We start from the raw sequence: 21,511 nt of genomic DNA on the forward strand, positions 1-21,511 counted from the left end.
TTGAAAACGCTACGCTCAGGTGTGAATGCAGCCTAAGGCCGGGTTCACACCGCTGCGATGCGGGAACGCCGCGAATCTGCGGCGTTTTCCCGCATCACATTACTCCCGCCGGCAGTTCACACTGCCCTATGCGGACGGCTGGGAGTGTCAATGATATGTTAATGAAACCCCCAGATCCGTCCGCATATCGCAGTGCGATCTGCCGACTCGCACAGGAATCGGATCGCATGGTGTGAACACCCATGCGATCCGATTCTGTTGCGGACCAAAAAAAGGGTCACGTGCGAGTTTGCTGCGGGAGCGATGCGAATTCAGCCATACTATCTGTATGGCTGAACTCGCATCGCTACGGTGATCGGATGTGATTTGCGGTGCGAATCACATCCGGATCTCCCCCCGCAGCAGTGTGAACCCAGCCTAAGGCTAGGTTCACACTATAGCGATGCGGGAACGCCGCAAATCCGCAGCGTTTTCCCGCATCGCATGCCTCCCGCCGGCAGTTCACACTGCCCTATGCGGACGGCTGGGAGTGTCAATGAAATGCTAATGACACCCCCAGATCCGTCCGCATATCGCAGTGCGATCTGCACACTCGCACAGGGATCGGATCGCATGGTGTGAACACCCATGCGATCCGATTCTGCTGCGGACCAAAAAAAGGGTCCCGTGCGAGTTTTCTGCGGGAGCGATGCGAATTCAGCCATACTATCTGTATGGCTGAACTCGCATCACTACGGAGATCGGATGTGATTTGCACTGCAGTGCGGTGCGAATCACATCCGGATCTCCCCCCGCAGCAGTGTGAACCCAGCCTAAGTGTTTAGGGGCTGTGGGGGTTTACCTTATTGCAAGGACTACATTGAGGTAAATAATGTTTTGCCTTTAGAACCTCTCTAAGATTGCATACACCTGTTATCCGACGTTGCACTTGTTTTTTCTGGCTTCGGTGGTGGAGTCGTGCGGAGACGTGCTCTTTCTTCCTCGATCTTCATTACGTGGTTCAACACGAATTTCAGTTGTTTTTTTTTTTCAGCTTCTGCATCTCTCTTGTAGCTGAAGGCGAACTTGACATCCTCTATAATATGGAGGAGAATTTTCAGGATCTGTTCGTCCTTCTCTCTGAGTTTCTGGTGATCTTCTTCGGTATAATTCTCAATGGCGTATATGTTTTGTGGTGCAATTCCCAAATCTTCAAAAAAGGACCGCTCTTCGCTATGTCCTCTGGATTTGCTAGTCAGTATAATGACCGGATCGACTCCTAAGAATGCAAATAAATGTTAAAAATAAAGGATATCAACCTTCTCTGCAACTGGAAAAGGGCATTTTATTTAAAACCATTAAAGTGTACAGAAGGACAAAAAACTTTTTTTTTTTTTTTACTGTAGTTATTTTTGGCTATCACGGGCTCAAAACCCCTCCTTTTTTGTTGTTGTTTTTTTTTCTTTTTTGCCATTGGGACAGAATTTACAGTCTTTTTTTAATTTAATTTGTAATGCTGATCACACAGCAATTTCAGGTGCTGAGGTTATAAAATGAAAATATATGCTGTGAACAGAGATCTTTAATGTTGCTGGATTTAAAGTTCTGTGGGTCTTTGTTGTGTTTTATCAATTTAGTAAATGGCCACATTTCTTCTGCTCAGACACCATACCTGTTATTTTTCTTGCCGTATCCAAAATAATCCTATATTCTTCCTTCCCGTGTGTACATAAACATCCTACCCTGCATGAGAAAGTAAAGCAATTCATGTGGATATTTTTGAAATAAAAGATCACAAGTAACATATTGTGCACATATATGTACCAGTGCTGCCAACCTACCAGATTGAAATTTACTCAACACCCAAACGTTTTTACTGGCACTGCCAAAAGTTACAAAATTACAGTAGGTGACCGCGATATTGTGTCAATCTCGCCTCTTTTATCGGCGAGATTGACACCCTGCGAGCCCCGTCGTGAGAGCCAGCGCCGAGTCGGCTCGCATCGGTAAAGGAAAAATGTTCCTTTTCCTTTCCCAATAAGCGACAAGCATCGCTGGCCGGGTTCACACTGGTGCAGGGATCCGAATTGGATTCCCGCCAAAACCAGGCACTGAACGGAAGGCGGCGGCGTCAGAAGACCGGGCCACCGCTAGTAAAAGAGCTGGAAGAAGAAGCGGTGGCCCAGCAAGAAGAACCGAAGAGGGGGACAAGACCCCCAAAGTCGGAGGAAGGGGCGGCGGCGACGGAAGACTGGGCCTCCGCTAGTAAAAGAGCTAAAGGAAGAAAGCGGAGGCCCGGCAAGAAGAACCAAAGAGGGGGACAAGACCGCTGAAAAGGGGGACAAGAAGTTGGAAGAAGACCCCCGGACAGCGGGAAAGAAGAAAGCCGGGCTCCTCTGCTAGTAAAAGAGCTAGCAAAAGAGCAGAAGATAGCGGAGGAGTCCGGAGAGAAGACCCCCCAAGACGGAAGACCCCCGAAGCAGTGCAATAAATTATTTTCAAACCTTGTGTGTTGTTTTTTTTTACATTTTTTTTCACAGGTGAATGGGTAGGGGTACATTGTACCCCATACTCATTCACATAGGGTGGGGGGCCGGGATCCGAGGGCCTTATTAAAGGGGGCTCCCGGATTCCGATAAGCCCCCTGCCCGCAGACCCCGACAACCAACGGCCAGGGTTGTCGGGAAGAGGCCCTTGTCCTCATCAACATGGGGACAAGGTGCTTTGGGGTGGGGGGGCCGCAGGGTGCCCCCTTCCCCCAAAGCACCCACCCCCCATGTTGAGGGCACGCAGCCTGGTACGGCTCAGAAGGGGGGGGGGCGCTCGCTCATACCCACCCCCTTTCCTGACCAGCCTTGTGCATGATTGGATAGGGGTCTGGTATGGATTTTGGGGGGGACCCCACACCGTTTTTTTCAGCGTAGGGGATTCCCCTTAAAATCCCTACCGGACCTAAGGGCCTGGTATGCCCCCAGGAAGGCATGCAGGCTTCATGAGTGTGGCGACATTATCGCCGCTCGCTCGCTCGCTACTATAGGAAAATTACATTTTGCTATTGCAGCCAGCGCGAGAACCAGCGGGACGGCATCGCGCTGGTTAGAGAAGCCTGTCGCCGGGAACCAGCGCGACAGGATCTCACTGGAAACACAATATCGGCGGCACCTACTGCATGCGCACATTTTAGTATTTAGGCTACAAACAAGTACAATATGCAATTAGCAATGTGATTTAAGGTAGATCTTAAGGCAAAAAAAATATTTTTTATTTTATTTACATTAGTAAGTAGGATACATTTACTAGTAAGTAGCTCAGGGACACCTCACCGACACAACACGTTCCCTTCTAAACCACAGTGACAGTCTCTCCACACCAGCTGGTCCCTTCAGTCCACTCTAGTCCAAACAGCACTAACAGTCCCGCTGCCAGCTTTCCTTACCCACAAAAGGTTCCAGCCCCTCGGCCCGGCTCCCTTGCACCATGACATCATATGGAATGCTCAGGCACTGCTTCCACCAGACCCGCTCCCCGCCAGCGCTGCCCCAACACACTGTAGAAGGCACTCAAATGGTCTTGGCTGGGCCAAGCGTCACAGCCATATTTTTTACTGGCAACATTTTCCTGTCACTGGCATTTACTGCAGGAGAAAAGTCCCCATTTTTTACTGGCTGCCAGTAAAAATACTGACGGTTGCCAACACTGATATGTACATCAGTAGAGCATTAAAGCGGTATTAAACCCAAAAGTAAACATTTATTATATTGCAGCTTACCAATCTATAGATGTGATGGTTGCATTTGTTTTCTTTCTTAAGCCACGTACACACGGGCGGATTGTATGGCCTACTTAGTCCGTCATACAATCCGACGGACAGTCCGTCATACTTTCGAATGAACGGACTTGACCACACACGGATGCACAAACAGTCCGTCGAAAGCTTGCGCGATGACGTGTACAGCACGTACGACGGGACTAGAAATAGGAAGTCCAATACACAGCAATGCAACCTTCCGCCGTGTAAATCCTTTCTGAGCATGCGCCATTCTTAGTCCGTCGAACTAGCCTACTCACGAGTGGATTGTCCGCTGAAACCAAAGTATGACGGACAGTATTACGAAAATTCCAAAATACTTAGTACGCCAGGCTGCACGCTGAAAAAGTCCGCTGAAGCCCACACACGAGCTGACTGTCCGCTGAAATGTGTTTCGGCGGACTAAGTGGGCCATACAGTCCGCCCATGTGTACGCAGCATTAGGCTTTTTTTTTTTTCTTCCATTTTCATATGGTGATCCTGCCAGTAAGTTTGTTGTTTCTCAACACAATAAGCTCTCTTGCAGTTATAGGGATGAGACAAACCATTTACCACTGACGGTGGTGCTTAAATTGATTTGAACTAGTTTCGTACAAATCAAGAATTTGTACAAGTTTCCATAAATTCGTACATTCGGGAGGAACCGAAGTACGAATTGCTATGCTTCTGAATTTTGTACAAAATTTTGTTTACAAATTTTGGATCCAAATTACGTTACAATGGCAACGTGGCTGGTGTTTTGTTGACCAATCAGAGGTTTTATTCTGCTGCTGAGTGGGGGTTGGGAAAATTACCTTTTTTAGTATGGGAGTGTGAGAGACTGGTACTGGTAGTCGATGGGAGATTCAGAATCGGACAAAATAAGAATGTTCGTTAATTACAATTATTTGTTATGATGAAACCCAGGAAGTCATCACAGCACAGGGATGGGGGGAGCTCCTCATAATGATCACAGCACAGGGTTGGAGGGAGCCCCTCATAATGAGCACAGCACAGGGATGGGGGGAGTCCCTCATAATGATCACAGCACAGGAATGGGGGGAGCCCCTCCTAATGATCACAGCACAGGGATGGAGAGAGCTCCTCATAATGATCACAGCACAGGGAGGGAGGGAGCCCCTCATAATGAGCACAGCACAGGGATGGTGGGAGCCCCTCATAATGAGCACAGCACATGGATAGGGGGAGCCCCTCATAATGAGCACAGCACATGGATGGAGGGAGCCCCTCATAATGAACACAGCACAGGGATGGGGGGAGTCCCTCATAATGATCACAACACAGGGATGGGGGGAGCCCCTCATAATGATCACAGCACAGGGATGGGGGGAGTCCCTCATAATGATCACAACACAGGGATGGGGGGAGCCCCTCATAATGATCACAGCACAGGGATGGGGGGAGCTCCTCATAATGATCACAGCACAGGGATGGAGGGAGCCCCTCATAATGAGCACAGCACAGGGATGGGGGGAGCCCCTCATAATGAGCACAGCACAGTGATGGGGGGGAGTCCCTCATAATGATCAAAACACAGGGGTGGGGGGAGCCCCTCATAATGATCACAGCACAGGGATGGGGGGAGCCCCTCATAATGATCACAGCACAGGGATGGAGGGAGCCCCTCATAATGAGCACAGCACAAGGATGGGGGGAGCCCCTCATAATGATCACAGCAAAGGGATGGGGGAGCCCATCATAATGATCACAGCACAGGGATGGAGGGAGCCCCTCATAATGATCACAGGACAGGGATGGGGGGAGCCCCTCATAATGATCACAGCACAGGGATGGGGGAGCCCATCATAATGAGCACAGCACAGGGATGGTGGGAGCCCCTCATAATGAGAACAGCACAGGGATGGGGGGAGTTCCTCATAAAGATCACAACACAGGGATGGGGGGAGCCCCCATAATGATCACAGCACAGGGATGGGGGGAGCTCCTCATAATGATCACAGCACAGGGATGGAGGGAGGCCCTCATAATGAGCACAGCACAGGGATGGGGGGAGCCCCTCATAATGATCACAGCACAGGGATGGGGGAGCCCATCATAATGAGCACAGCACATGGATGGTGGAATCCCCTCAAAATGATCACAGCACAGGGATGGGGGGAGCCCCTCATAATGATCACAGCACAAGGATGGGGGAGCCCATCATAATGAGCACAGCACAGGGATGGTGGGAGCCCCTCATAATGAGCACAGCACAGGGATGGGGGGAGGCCCTCATAATGAGCACAACACAGGGATGGAGTTATCCCCTCATAATGAGCACAGCACAGGGATGGGAGGAGCCCCTCAAAATGAGCACAGCACAGGGATGGTGGGAGCCCCTCATAATGAGCACAGCACAGGGATGGTGGGAGCCCCTCATAATGATCACAGCACAGGGATGGGGGGAGCCCCTCATAATGATCACAGCACAGGGATGGTGGGAGCCCCTCATAATGAGCACAGCACAGGGATGGTGGGAGCCCCTCATAATGATCACAGCACAGGGATGTTGGGAGCCTCTCATAATGATCACAGCACAGGGATGGTGGGAGCCTCTCATAATGATCACAGCACAGGGATGGTGGGTGCCCCTCATAATGATCACAGCACAGGGATGGAGGGAGCTCCAAATAATGAGCACAGCACAGGGATGGTTGGAGCCCCTCATAATGATCACAGCACAGGGATGGGGGTAGCCCCTCATAATGATCACAGCACAAGGATGGGGGAGCCCATAATAATGAGCACAGCACAGGGATGGTGGGAGCCCCTCATAATGAGCACAGCACAGGGATGGGGGGAGGCCCTCATAATGAGCACAACACAGGGATGGAGTTATCCCCTCATAATGAGCACAGCACAGGGATGGGAGGAGCCCCTAAAAAAGAGCACAGCACAGGGATGGGAGGAGCCCCTCAAAATGAGCACAGCACAGGGATTGTGGGAGCCCCTCATAATGAGCACAGCACAGGGATGGTGGGAGCCCCTCATAATGATCACAGCACAGGGATGGGGGAGCCCCTCATAATGATCACAGCACAGGGATGGTGGGAGCCCCTCATAATGAGCACAGCACAGGGATGGTGGGAGCCCCTCATAATGATCACAGCACAGGGATGTTGGGAGCCTCTCATAATGATCACAGCACAGGGATGGTGGGAGCCTCTCATAATGATCACAGCAGAGGGATGGTGGGAGCCCCTCATAATGATCACAGCACAGGGATGGTGGGAGCCCCTCATAATGATCACAGCACAGGGATGGAGGAGCCCCTCATAATGATCACAGCACAGGGATGGGGGAGCCCCCCATAACGAGCACAGCACAGGGATGGTGGGAGCCACTCATAATGAGCACAGCACAGGGATGGTGGGAGCCACTCATAATGAGCACAGCACAGGGATGGGGAGCCCATCATAATGAGCACAGCACAGGGATGGGGAGCCCATCATAATGAGCACAGCACAGGGATGGTGGGAGCCCCTCATAATGATCACAGCACAGGGATGGGGGGAGCCCCTCATAATGAGCACAGCACAGGGATGGGGGGAGCCCCTCATAATGATCACAGCACAGGGATGGAGGGAGATCCAAATAATGAGCACAGCACAGGGATGGTTGGAGCCCCTCATAATGGGCACAGCACAGGGATGGGGGGAGCTCCTCATAATGATCACAGCACAGGGATGGGGGGAGCCCCTCATAATGGGCACAGCACAGGGATGGGGGGAGCTCCTCATAATGATCACAGCACAGGGATGGGGGGAGCCCCTTATAATGATCACAGCACAGGGATGGGGGGAGCTCCTCATAATGATCACAGCACAGGGATGGGGGAGCCCCTCATAATGAGCACAGCACAGGGATGGTGGGAGCCCCTCATAATGAGCACAGCACAGGGATGGGGGGAGCTCCTCATAATGAGCACAGCACAGGGATGGTGGGAGCCCCTCATAATGATCACAGCACAGGGATGGTGGGAGCCTCTCATAATGATCAACGCACAGGGATGGTGGGAGCCCCTCATAATGAGCACAGCACAGGGATGGTGGGAGCTCCTCATAATGAGCACAGCACAGGGATGGTGGGAGCCCCTCATAATGATCACAGCACAGGGATGTTGGGAGCCCCTCATAATGAGCACAGCACAGGGATGGTGGGAGCCCCTCATAATGATCACAGCACAGGGATGGTGGGAGCCTCTCATCATGATCACAGCACAGGGATAGTGGGAGCCTCTCATCATGATCACAGCACAGGAATGGTGGGAGCCTCTCATAATGATCACAGCACAGGGATGGTGGGAGCCCCTCATAATGATCACAGCACATGGATGGGGGGAGCCCCTCATAATTATCACAGCACAGGGATGGTGGGAGCCCCTCATAATGAGCACAGCACAGGGATGATGGGAGCCCCTCATAATGATCACAGCACAGGGATGGTGGGAGCCCCTCATAATGATCACAGCACAGGGATGGTGGGAGCCCCTCATAATGAGCACAGCACAGGGATGTGGAGCCCATCATAATGATCACAGCACAGGGATGGTGGGAGCCCCTCATAATGATCACAGCACAGGGTTGGGGGGAGCCCCTCCTAATTATCACAGCACAGGGATGGTGGGAGCCCCTCATACTGAGCACAGCACAGGGATTGGGGGAGCCCCTCATAATGATCAAAGCACAGGGATGGGGGAGCCACTCATAATGAGCACAGCACAGGGATGGTGGGAGCCACTCATAATGAGCACAGCACAGGGATGGTGGGAGCCCCTCATAATGATCACAGCACAGGGATGGGGGGAGCCCCTCACAATGATCACAGCACAGGGATGGGGGAGCCCCTCATAATATGCATAGCACAGGGATGGGGGGAGCCCCTCACAATGATCACAGCACAGGGATGGGGGAGCCCCTCATAATGAGCACAGCACAGGGATGGTGGGAGCCCCTCATAATGATCACAGCACAGGGATGGTGGGAGCCTCTCATAATGATCACAGCACGGGGAAGGGGGGAGCCCTTCATAATGGGCACAGCACAGGGATGGGGGAGCCACTCATAATGAGCACAGCACAGGGATGGTGGGAGCCACTCATAATGAGCACAGCACAGGGATGGTGGGAGCCCCTCATAATGATCACAGCACAGGGATGGGGGGAGCCCCTCACAATGATCACAGCACAGGGATGGGGGAGCCCCTCATAATATGCATAGCACAGGGATGGGGGGAGCCCCTCACAATGATCACAGCACAGGGATGGGGGAGCCCCTCATAATGAGCACAGCACAGGGATGGTGGGAGCCCCTCATAATGATCACAGCACAGGGATGGTGGGAGCCTCTCATAATGATCACAGCACGGGGAAGGGGGGAGCCCCTCATAATGGGCACAGCACAGGGATGGGGGGAGCTCCTCATAATGATCACAGCACAGGGATGGGGGGAGCCCCTTATAATGATCACAGCACAGGGATGGGGGAGATCCTCATAATGATCACAGCACAGGAATGGAGGGAGCCCCTTATAATGAGCACAGCACAGGGATGGTGGGAGCCCCTCATAATGATCACAGCACAGGGAAGGGGGGAGCCCTTCATAATGGGCACAGCACAGGGATGGGGGGAGCTGCTCATAATGATCCCAGCACAGGGATGGGGGGAGCCCCTTATAATGATCACAGCACAGGGATGGGGGAGCTCCTCATAATGATTACAGCACAGGGATGGAGGGAGCCCCTCATAATGAGCACAGCACAGGGATGGTGGGAGCCCCTCATAATGATCACAGCACAGGGATGGTGGGAGCCTCTCATAATGATCACAGCACGGGGATGGTGGGAGCCTCTCATAATGATCACAGCACAGTAATGGTGGGAGCCTCTCATAATGATCACAGCACAGGGATGGTGGGAGCCCCTCATAATGATCACAGCACAGGGATGGTGGGAGCCCCTCATAATGATCACAGCACAGGGAAGGGGGGAGCCCTTCATAATGGGCACAGCACAGGGATGGGGGGAGCTGCTCATAATGATCCCAGCACAGGGATGGGGGAGCCCCTTATAATGATCACAGCACAGGGATGGGGGAGCTCCTCATAATGATTACAGCACAGGGATGGAGGGAGCCCCTCATAATGAGCACAGCACAGGGATGGTGGGAGCCCCTCATAATGATCACAGCACAGGGATGGTGGGAGCCTCTCATAATGATCACAGCACGGGGATGGTGGGAGCCTCTCATAATGATCACAGCACAGTAATGGTGGGAGCCTCTCATAATGATCACAGCACAGGGATGGTGGGAGCCCCTCATAATGATCACAGCACAGGGATGGGGGAGCCCCTCATAATGATCACAGCACAGGGATGGAGGGAGCCCCTCATAATGAGCACAGCACAGGGATGGTGGGAGCCCCTCATAATGATCACAGCACAGGGATGGTGGGAGCCTCTCATAATGATCACAGCACGGGGATTGTGGGAGCCTCTCATAATGATCACAGCACATTAATGGTGGGAGCCTCTCATAATGATCACAGCACAGGGATGGTGGGAGCCCCTCATAATGATCACAGCACAGGGATGGGGGAGCCCCTCACAATGATCACAGCACAGGGATGGGGGATCCCCTCATAATATGCATAGCACAGGGATGGGGGGAGCCCCTCACAATGATCACAGCACAGGGATGGGGGAGCCTCTCATAATGATCACAGCACAGTAATGGTGGGAGCCTCTCATAATGATCACAGCACAGGGATGTTGGGAGCCTCTCATAATGATCACAGCACAGGGATGGTGGGAGCCTCTCATAATGATCACAGCAGAGGGATGGTGGGAGCCCCTCATAATGATCACAGCACAGGGATGGTGGGAGCCCCTCATAATGATCACAGCACAGGGATGGAGGAGCCCCTCATAATGATCACAGCACAGGGATGGGGGAGCCCCCCATAACGAGCACAGCACAGGGATGGTGGGAGCCACTCATAATGAGCACAGCACAGGGATGGTGGGAGCCACTCATAATGAGCACAGCACAGGGATGGGGAGCCCATCATAATGAGCACAGCACAGGGATGGGGAGCCCATCATAATGAGCACAGCACAGGGATGGTGGGAGCCCCTCATAATGATCACAGCACAGGGATGGGGGGAGCCCCTCATAATGAGCACAGCACAGGGATGGGGGGAGCCCCTCATAATGATCACAGCACAGGGATGGAGGGAGATCCAAATAATGAGCACAGCACAGGGATGGTTGGAGCCCCTCATAATGGGCACAGCACAGGGATGGGGGGAGCTCCTCATAATGATCACAGCACAGGGATGGGGGGAGCCCCTCATAATGGGCACAGCACAGGGATGGGGGGAGCTCCTCATAATGATCACAGCACAGGGATGGGGGGAGCCCCTTATAATGATCACAGCACAGGGATGGGGGGAGCTCCTCATAATGATCACAGCACAGGGATGGGGGAGCCCCTCATAATGAGCACAGCACAGGGATGGTGGGAGCCCCTCATAATGAGCACAGCACAGGGATGGGGGGAGCTCCTCATAATGAGCACAGCACAGGGATGGTGGGAGCCCCTCATAATGATCACAGCACAGGGATGGTGGGAGCCTCTCATAATGATCAACGCACAGGGATGGTGGGAGCCCCTCATAATGAGCACAGCACAGGGATGGTGGGAGCTCCTCATAATGAGCACAGCACAGGGATGGTGGGAGCCCCTCATAATGATCACAGCACAGGGATGTTGGGAGCCCCTCATAATGAGCACAGCACAGGGATGGTGGGAGCCCCTCATAATGATCACAGCACAGGGATGGTGGGAGCCTCTCATCATGATCACAGCACAGGGATAGTGGGAGCCTCTCATCATGATCACAGCACAGGAATGGTGGGAGCCTCTCATAATGATCACAGCACAGGGATGGTGGGAGCCCCTCATAATGATCACAGCACATGGATGGGGGGAGCCCCTCATAATTATCACAGCACAGGGATGGTGGGAGCCCCTCATAATGAGCACAGCACAGGGATGATGGGAGCCCCTCATAATGATCACAGCACAGGGATGGTGGGAGCCCCTCATAATGATCACAGCACAGGGATGGTGGGAGCCCCTCATAATGAGCACAGCACAGGGATGTGGAGCCCATCATAATGATCACAGCACAGGGATGGTGGGAGCCCCTCATAATGATCACAGCACAGGGTTGGGGGGAGCCCCTCATAATTATCACAGCACAGGGATGGTGGGAGCCCCTCATACTGAGCACAGCACAGGGATTGGGGGAGCCCCTCATAATGATCAAAGCACAGGGATGGGGGAGCCACTCATAATGAGCACAGCACAGGGATGGTGGGAGCCACTCATAATGAGCACAGCACAGGGATGGTGGGAGCCCCTCATAATGATCACAGCACAGGGATGGGGGGAGCCCCTCACAATGATCACAGCACAGGGATGGGGGAGCCCCTCATAATATGCATAGCACAGGGATGGGGGGAGCCCCTCACAATGATCACAGCACAGGGATGGGGGAGCCCCTCATAATGAGCACAGCACAGGGATGGTGGGAGCCCCTCATAATGATCACAGCACAGGGATGGTGGGAGCCTCTCATAATGATCACAGCACGGGGAAGGGGGGAGCCCTTCATAATGGGCACAGCACAGGGATGGGGGAGCCACTCATAATGAGCACAGCACAGGGATGGTGGGAGCCACTCATAATGAGCACAGCACAGGGATGGTGGGAGCCCCTCATAATGATCACAGCACAGGGATGGGGGGAGCCCCTCACAATGATCACAGCACAGGGATGGGGGAGCCCCTCATAATATGCATAGCACAGGGATGGGGGGAGCCCCTCACAATGATCACAGCACAGGGATGGGGGAGCCCCTCATAATGAGCACAGCACAGGGATGGTGGGAGCCCCTCATAATGATCACAGCACAGGGATGGTGGGAGCCTCTCATAATGATCACAGCACGGGGAAGGGGGGAGCCCCTCATAATGGGCACAGCACAGGGATGGGGGGAGCTCCTCATAATGATCACAGCACAGGGATGGGGGGAGCCCCTTATAATGATCACAGCACAGGGATGGGGGAGATCCTCATAATGATCACAGCACAGGAATGGAGGGAGCCCCTTATAATGAGCACAGCACAGGGATGGTGGGAGCCCCTCATAATGATCACAGCACAGGGAAGGGGGGAGCCCTTCATAATGGGCACAGCACAGGGATGGGGGGAGCTGCTCATAATGATCCCAGCACAGGGATGGTGGGAGCCCCTCATAATGATCACAGCACAGGGATGGTGGGAGCCCCTCATAATGATCACAGCACAGGGAAGGGGGGAGCCCTTCATAATGGGCACAGCACAGGGATGGGGGGAGCTGCTCATAATGATCCCAGCACAGGGATGGGGGAGCCCCTTATAATGATCACAGCACAGGGATGGGGGAGCTCCTCATAATGATTACAGCACAGGGATGGAGGGAGCCCCTCATAATGAGCACAGCACAGGGATGGTGGGAGCCCCTCATAATGATCACAGCACAGGGATGGTGGGAGCCTCTCATAATGATCACAGCACGGGGATGGTGGGAGCCTCTCATAATGATCACAGCACAGTAATGGTGGGAGCCTCTCATAATGATCACAGCACAGGGATGGTGGGAGCCCCTCATAATGATCACAGCACAGGGATGGGGGTGCCCCTCATAATGATCACAGCACAGGGATGGAGGGAGCCCCTCATAATGAGCACAGCACAGGGATGGTGGGAGCCCCTCATAATGATCACAGCACAGGGATGGGGGGAGCCTCTCATAATGATCACAGCACGGGGATTGTGGGAGCCTCTCATAATGATCACAGCACATTAATGGTGGGAGCCTCTCATAATGATCACAGCACAGGGATGGTGGGAGCCCCTCATAATGATCACAGCACAGGGATGGGGGAGCCCCTCACAATGATCACAGCACAGGGATGGGGGATCCCCTCATAATATGCATAGCACAGGGATGGGGGGAGCCCCTCACAATGATCACAGCACAGGGATGGGGGAGCCCCTCATAATGAGCACAGCACAGGGATGGTGGGAGCCCCTCATAATGATCACAGCACAGGGATGGTGGGAGCCTCTCATAATGATCACAGCACGGGGATGGTGGGAGCCTCTCATAATGATCACAGCACAGGAATGGTGGGAGCCCCTCATAATGAGCACAGCACAGGGATGGGGGGAGCCCCTCACAATGATCACAGCACAGGGATGGGGGAGCCCCTCATAATGAGCACAACACAGGGATGGTGGGAGCCACTCCAATTGAGCACAGCACAGGGATGGTGGGAACCCCTCATAATGATCACAGCACAAGGATGGGGGGAGCCCCTCATAATGAGCACAGCACAGGGATGGGGGGAGCCCCTCATAATGATCACAGCAGAGGGATGGTGGGAGCCCCTCATAATGAGCACAGCACAGGGATGGGGGGAGCCCCTCACAATGATCACAGCACAGGGATGGGGGAGCCCCTCATAATGAGCATAGCACAGGGATGGGGGGAGACCCTCACAATGATCACAGCACAGGGATGGGGGAGCCCCTCATAACGAGCACAGCACAGGGATGGTGGGAGCCCCTCATAATGATCACAGCACAGGGATGGTGGGAGCCTCTCATAATGATCACAGCACGGGGATGGTGGGAGCCTCTCATAATGATCACAGCACGGGGATGGTGGGAGCCCCTCATAATGATCACAGCACAGGGATGGTGGGAGCCCCTCATAATGATCACAGCACATGGATGGGGGGAGCCCCTCATAATTATCACAGCACAGGGATGGGGGGAGGCCCTCATAATGAGCACAACACAGGGATGGAGTTATCCCCTCATAATGAGCACAGCACAGGGATGGGAGGAGCCCCTCAAAATGAGCACAGCACAGGGATTGTGGGAGCCCCTCATAATGAGCACAGCACAGGGATGGTGGGAGCCCCTCATAATGATCACAGCACAGGGAAGGGGGGAGCCCTTCATAATGGGCACAGCACAGGGATGGGGGGAGCTGCTCATAATGATCCCAGCACAGGGATGGGGGGAGCCCCTTATAATGATCACAGCACAGGGATGGGGGAGCTCCTCATAATGATTACAGTACAGGGATGGAGGGAGCCCCTCATAATGAGCACAGCACAGGGATGGGGGGAGCCCCTCATAATGATCACAGCACAGGGATGGTGGGAGCCTCTCATAATGATCACAGCACGGGGATGGTGGGAGCCTCTCATAATGATCACAGCACAGTAATGGTGGGAGCCTCTCATAATGATCACAGCACAGGGATGGTGGGAGCCCCTCATAATGATCACAGCACAGGGATGGGGGAGCCCCTCATAATGATCACAGCACAGGGATGGAGGGAGCCCCTCATAATGAGCACAGCACAGGGATGGTGGGAGCCCCTCATAATGATCACAGCACAGGGATGGTGGGAGACTCTCATAATGATCACAGCACGGGGATGGTGGGAGCCTCTCATAATGATCACAGCACATTAATGGTGGGAGCCTCTCATAATGATCACAGCACAGGGATGGTGGGAGCCCCTCATAATGATCACAGCACAGGGATGGGGGAGCCCCTCACAATGATCACAGCACAGGGATGGGGGATCCCCTCATAATATGCATAGCACAGGGATGGGGGGAGCCCCTCACAATGATCACAGCACAGGGATGGGGGAGCCCCTCATAATGAGCACAGCACAGGGATGGTGGGAGCCCCTCATAATGATCACAGCACAGGGATGGTGGGAGCCTCTCATAATGATCACAGCACGGGGATGGTGGGAGCCTCTCATAATGATCACAGCACAGGAATGGTGGGAGCCCCTCATAATGAGCACAGCACAGGGATGGGGGGAGCCCCTCACAATGATCACAGCACAGGGATGGGGGAGCCCCTCATAATGAGTACAACACAGGGATGGTGGGAGCCACTCCAATTGAGCACAGCACAGGGATGGTGGGAACCCCTCATAATGATCACAGCACAAGGATGGGGGGAGCCCCTCATAATGAGCACAGCACAGGGATGGGGGGAGCCCCTCATAATGATCACAGCAGAGGGATGGTGGGAGCCCCTCATAATGAGCACAGCACAGGGATGGGGGGAGCCCCTCACAATGATCACAGCACAGGGATGGGGGAGCCCCTCATAATGAGCATAGCACAGGGATGGGGGGAGACCCTCACAATGATCACAGCACAGGGATGGGGGAGCCCCTCATGACGAGCACAGCACAGGGATGGTGGGAGCCCCTCATAATGATCACAGCACAGGGATGGTGGGAGCCTCTCATAATGATCACAGCACGGGGATGGTGGGAGCCTCTCATAATGATCACAGCACGGGGATGGTGGGAGCCCCTCATAATGATCACAGCACAGGGATGGTGGGAGCCCCTCATAATGATCACAGCACATGGATGGGGGGAGCCCCTCATAATTATCACAGCACAGGGATGGTGGGAGCCCCTCATAATGAGCACAGCACAGGGATGGGGGGAGCCCCTCACAATGATCAAAGCACAGGGATGGGGGACCCCCTCATAATGAGCATAGCACAGGGATGGGGGGAGCCCCTCACAATGATCACAGCACAGGGATGGGGGAGCCCCTCATAATGAGCACAGCACAGGGATGGTGGGAGCCCCTCATAATGATCACAGCACAGGGATGGTGGGAGCCCCTCATAATGAGCACAGCACAGGGATGGGGGGAGCCCCTCACAATGATCACAGCACAGGGATGGGGGAGCCGCTCATAATGAGCACAGCACAGGGATGGTGGGAGCCACTCAAAATGAGCACAGCACAGGGATGGTGGGAACCCCTCATAATGATCACAGCACAAGGATGGGGGGAGCCCCTCATAATGGGCACAGCACAGGGATGGGGGGAGCTCCTCATAATGATCACAGCACAGGGATGGGGGAGCCCCTTATAATGATCACAGCACAGGGATGGGGGGAGCTCCTCATAATGAGCACAGCACAAGGATGGGGGAAGCCCCTCATAATGAGCACAGCACAGGGATGGTGGGAGCCCCTCATAATGAGCACAGCACAGGGATGGAGGGAGCCCCTTATAATGAGCACAGGGATGGGGGGAGCCCCTCATAATGAGCACAGCACAGGGATGGGAGGAGCCCCTCATAATAAGCACAGCACAGGGATGGTGGGAGCCCCTCATAATGAGCACAGCACAGGGATGGTGGGAGCCCCTCATAATGGGCACAGCACAGGGATTTGGGGAGCCACTCATAATGAGCACAGCACAGGGATGGTGGGAGCCCATCATAATAATCACAGCACAGGGATGGGGGAGCCCCTCATAATGGGCACAGCACAGGGATGGGGGGAGCCACTCAAAATGAGCACAGCACAGGGATGGTGGGAGCCCCTCATAATGATCACAGCACAAGGATGGGGGGAGCCCCTCATAATGGGCACAGCACAGGGATGGGGGGAGCTCCTCATAATGATCACAGCACAGGGATGGGGGAGCCCCTTATAATGATCACAGCACAGGGATGGGGGGAGCTCCTCATAATGATCACAGCACAGGGATGGAGGGAGCCCCTCATAATGAGCACAGCACAGGGATGGAGGGAGCCCCTCATAATGAGCACAGCACAGGGATTGGGGGAGCCACTCATTATGAGCACAGCACAGGGATGGTGGGAGCCCCTCATAATGATCACAGCACAGGGATGGGGGAGCCCCTCATAATGGGCACAGCACAGGGATGGGGGAGCTCCTCATAATGATCACAGCACAGGGATGGGGGGAGCCCCTTATAATGATCACAGCACAGGGATGGGGCGAGCTCCTCAAAATGATCACAGCACAGGGATGGAGGGAGCCCCTCATAATGAGCACAGCACAGGGATGGGGGAACCCTCATATTGAGCATAGCACAGGGATGGGGGAGCCCCTCATAATGAGCACAGCACAGGGATGGTGGGAGCCCCTCATAATGAGCACAGCACAGGGATGGAGGGAGCCCCTTATAATGAGCACAGCACAGGGATGGGGGGAGCCCCCCATAATGATCACAGCACAGGGATGTTGGGAGCCCCTCATAATGATCACAGCACAGGGATGGGGGGAGCTCCTCATAATGATCACAGCACAGGGATGGAGGGAGCCCCTCATAATGATCACAGCACGGGGATGGTGAGAGCCCCTCATAATGAGCACAGCACAGGGATGGAGGGAGCCCCTCATAATGAGCACAGCACAGAGATGGTGGGAGCCCCTCATAATGAGCACAGCACAGGGATGGGGGGAGCCCCTCACAATGAGCACAGCACAGGGATGGGGGGAGCCCCTCATAATGAGCACAGCACAGGGATGGTGAGAGCCCCTCATAATGATCACAGCACAGGGATGTAGGGAGCCCCTCATAATGATCACAGCACAGGGATGGGGGAGCCCCTCATAATGGGCACAGCACAGGGGTGGGGGGAGCTCCTCATAAAGATCACAGCACAGGGATGGAGGGAGCCCCTTATAATGATCACAGCACAGGGATGGGGCGAGCTCCTCATAATGATCACAGCACAGGGATGGAAGGACCCCCTCATAATGAGCACAGCACAGGGATGGGGGACCCTCATATTGAGCATAGCACAGGGATGGGGGAGCCCCTCATAATGAGCACAGCACAGGGATGGGGGGAGTCCCTGATAATGAGCACAGTACAGGGATTTGAGGAGCCCCTCATAATGAGCACAGCACAGGAATGGTGGGAGCCCCTCATAATGAGTACAGCACAGGGATGGCGGGAGCCCCTCAAAATGAGCACAGCACAGGGATGGGGGGAGCCCCTCATAATGATCACAGCACAGGGATGTTGGGAGCCCCTCATAATGATCACAGCACAGGGATGGGGGGAGCTCCTCATAATGATCACAGCACAGGGATGGAGGGAGCCCCTCATAATGATCACAGCACAGGGATGGTGAGAGCCCCTCATAATGAGCACAGCACAGGGATGGAGGGAGCCCCTCATAATGAGCACAGCACAGAGATGGTGGGAGCCCCTCATAATGAGCACAGCACAGGGATGGGGGGAGCCCCTCATAATGAGCACAGCACAGGGATGGGGGGAGCCCCTCATAATGAGCACAGCACAGGGACGGTGAGAGCCCCTCATAATGATCACAGCACAGGGATGGTGGGAGCCCCTCATAATGAGTACAGCACAGGGATGGTGGGAGCCCCTCATAATGAGCACAGCACAGGGATGGTGGGAGCCCCTCGTAATGATCACAGCACAGGGGGGGTGGGAGCTCCTCATAATGAGCACAGGGATGGTGGGAGCCCCTCATAATGCGCACAGCACAGGGATGGGGGGAGCCCCTCATAATGAGCACAGGGATGGGGGGCCCTCATAATGATACATTTATCATAACGAACATTCGTAATTGTCACGAAAAGTTAAGGAACCTAACGAAAATTTGTATTTGGTACAATTCCAAATCTCTAAAATTTGTCAGCTTTAATTTATTAATGTAAAAATTTTTTTTAAAAACGAAAAACCGTTTGCTGTGACTGATCACAAAGTATTACCTGGAGTTTGGCTTCAATTTGTTAGTGTAGTTAAATTGGCTAGTCCATCTAACCCTCCCCCCCCCCCCCCAGACTGACAATGTTATTATCCAAATGTGCCCTCTCATCTCCTTCATCCAGAGTGGGGGGTGCTCTCATACAGGGGGTGTGTTACTGACCAAATCACCAGATGAAAACAGCTTACAAAAAAAAAGAAGACAGGAAACCAATGCAGCTGCCACAGCAAATGATTGGTCAGCTGCAATATGTTACATTTTTGCTTTTGGGTTGAATACCGCTTTAATATCTCTAGAGCAGTAATGGTGAACCTTGGCACCCCAGATGTTTTGGAACTACATTTCCCATGATGCTCATGCACTCTGCAGTGTTGTGGAGCATCATGGGAAATGTAGTTCCAAAATATCTGGGGTGCCGAGGTTCACCATTACTGCTCTAGGCTGTTCCTGAGACTTGCATTTTTTTCCATGAACTGTGTATTATGTAAAATATCAATTAACCAATTGATACACAATTAAATTTATTTTATAAATGCAGATTTTTCCAATCTTTGAGACTCATACAACGCTTGCACAGTTGCTCAGTTTCCCGAATTTTACATTTCAACATATTATCAATTCTCTCCTACATTCCTGTCTATTATTTTAGCGATATAACTCAGCAAAATTACATTTTATCTAAACGTAAATAAATATTATTTCTTACATGGGAATCTACTTTTATATTTCTTACTTACTTTTGTACTAAGACTGGAACAATGAAATCTGTACTTATTTCGGAGTCCATGTTTCGATCCAATATTCTATTCAAATATTTCTCATAGTCAGAATACCTTTCAACAAATTCATTAAGAGGTAACAAATTCCCTAGAAAGCAAAAGAATATTTGTTTGTAACAACTGATCCTGAAAAATGTACATTTTTAAAATCAATCTCTGTAAATTATAGAGGAGATCACATGTGAAAACAGTTGCATTGCACACAAGGAGCACACAGGCAGGAGCCTAGAACACAGGCAGGAGCCTGGACCACAGGCAGGAGCCTAGACCACAGGCAGGAGCCTAGAACACAGGCAGGAGCCTAGACCACAGGCAGGAGCCTAGAACACAGGCAGGAGCCTAGACCACAGGCAGGAGCCTAGACCACAGGCAGGAGCCTGGACCACAGGCAGGAGCCTAGACCACAGGCAGGAGCCTAGACCACAGGCAGGAGCCTGGAACACAGGCAGGAGCCTAGACTACAGGCAGGAGCCTAGACCACAGGCAGGAGCAAAACCCCAAAAGATGAGCAAGGCATGCAAATAGAAGCACAGCACCCAGGCAGGAGCATAGAACACACTCAGGGGTAAAGCACACAGGAAGGAGAAAAGCGCACAGTCAGGAACACAGCTCACAGTCGGGAACACAGCTCACAGTCTGGAACACAGCTCACAGTCTGGAACACAGCTCACAGTCGGGAACACAGCTCACAGTCGGGAACACAGCTCACAGTCGGGATAAGAGTACAAAGAGAAAAGAGAACAGGGAAGCACACAATCTTATGCAGTTAAACACTTTAAAAAAATAGCCATAGGAGGATGTACACTGACACCATGGCCAGGGTAGCCAGCAGATCCAAAATGGATCATTCTGTAAATTCTGACTGGCTGGGGAAAGAAGGGGACTCACTCCTATGCACAGAGCAATACTCCATGATAGAGCCCATATCATGTGTATGGTCCTATATGTGTACAGATGCACTCCCTCTGACATATAGTAGTGGGTTGCAAAGGCAGGTGCAGTGCACAACACAACCCTGAATTGGGATTGTTTGATGGCACTGCTCACAGTAATTAACCCCTACACTAGCACAAGTCATGTGTCAAGCAGGGCAGTCTTTAATTTTGATAGGGCCCTGGGCAAACATTTTCTTGCCCCCCCTCCATTCTGAGACATACAAAAAATAGCAGGTAGACTCAAAATCAGTTTACTGCAGCAGATCACGCAGTGATTGCAATTGTTTGCCAGAGGTTAGAGCCTATCCTTACTGCTCGCTGGCTGGTTGCCACTTAC

General features: G+C 53.1%; 1 protein-coding gene across 1 annotated transcript in view; it reads right to left on the reverse strand.

Moving 5' to 3' along the window:
* Positions 1-316: 316 nt before the first annotated feature.
* The window catches only part of LOC143923345 (kinesin-like protein KIF13A), an 84,562-nt gene continuing 63,367 nt past the window's right edge, over positions 317-21,511 (reverse strand). Inside the window, exons 4-6 of the mRNA XM_077446959.1 lie at positions 20,198-20,327; positions 1,652-1,722; positions 317-1,258 (exon numbers count right to left, since the gene is read on the reverse strand). The gene's annotated coding sequence lies outside the window, so the exon portion shown is untranslated. The remainder of the gene's footprint in view (positions 1,259-1,651; positions 1,723-20,197; positions 20,328-21,511) is intronic.

This window comes from Lithobates pipiens, unplaced genomic scaffold (assembly GCF_037356315.1).
Source record: "Lithobates pipiens isolate NorthernLeopardFrog02 unplaced genomic scaffold, aLitPip1_a1.2 Scaffold_22, whole genome shotgun sequence".
Lineage (NCBI taxonomy): Eukaryota > Metazoa > Chordata > Amphibia > Anura > Ranidae > Lithobates > Lithobates pipiens.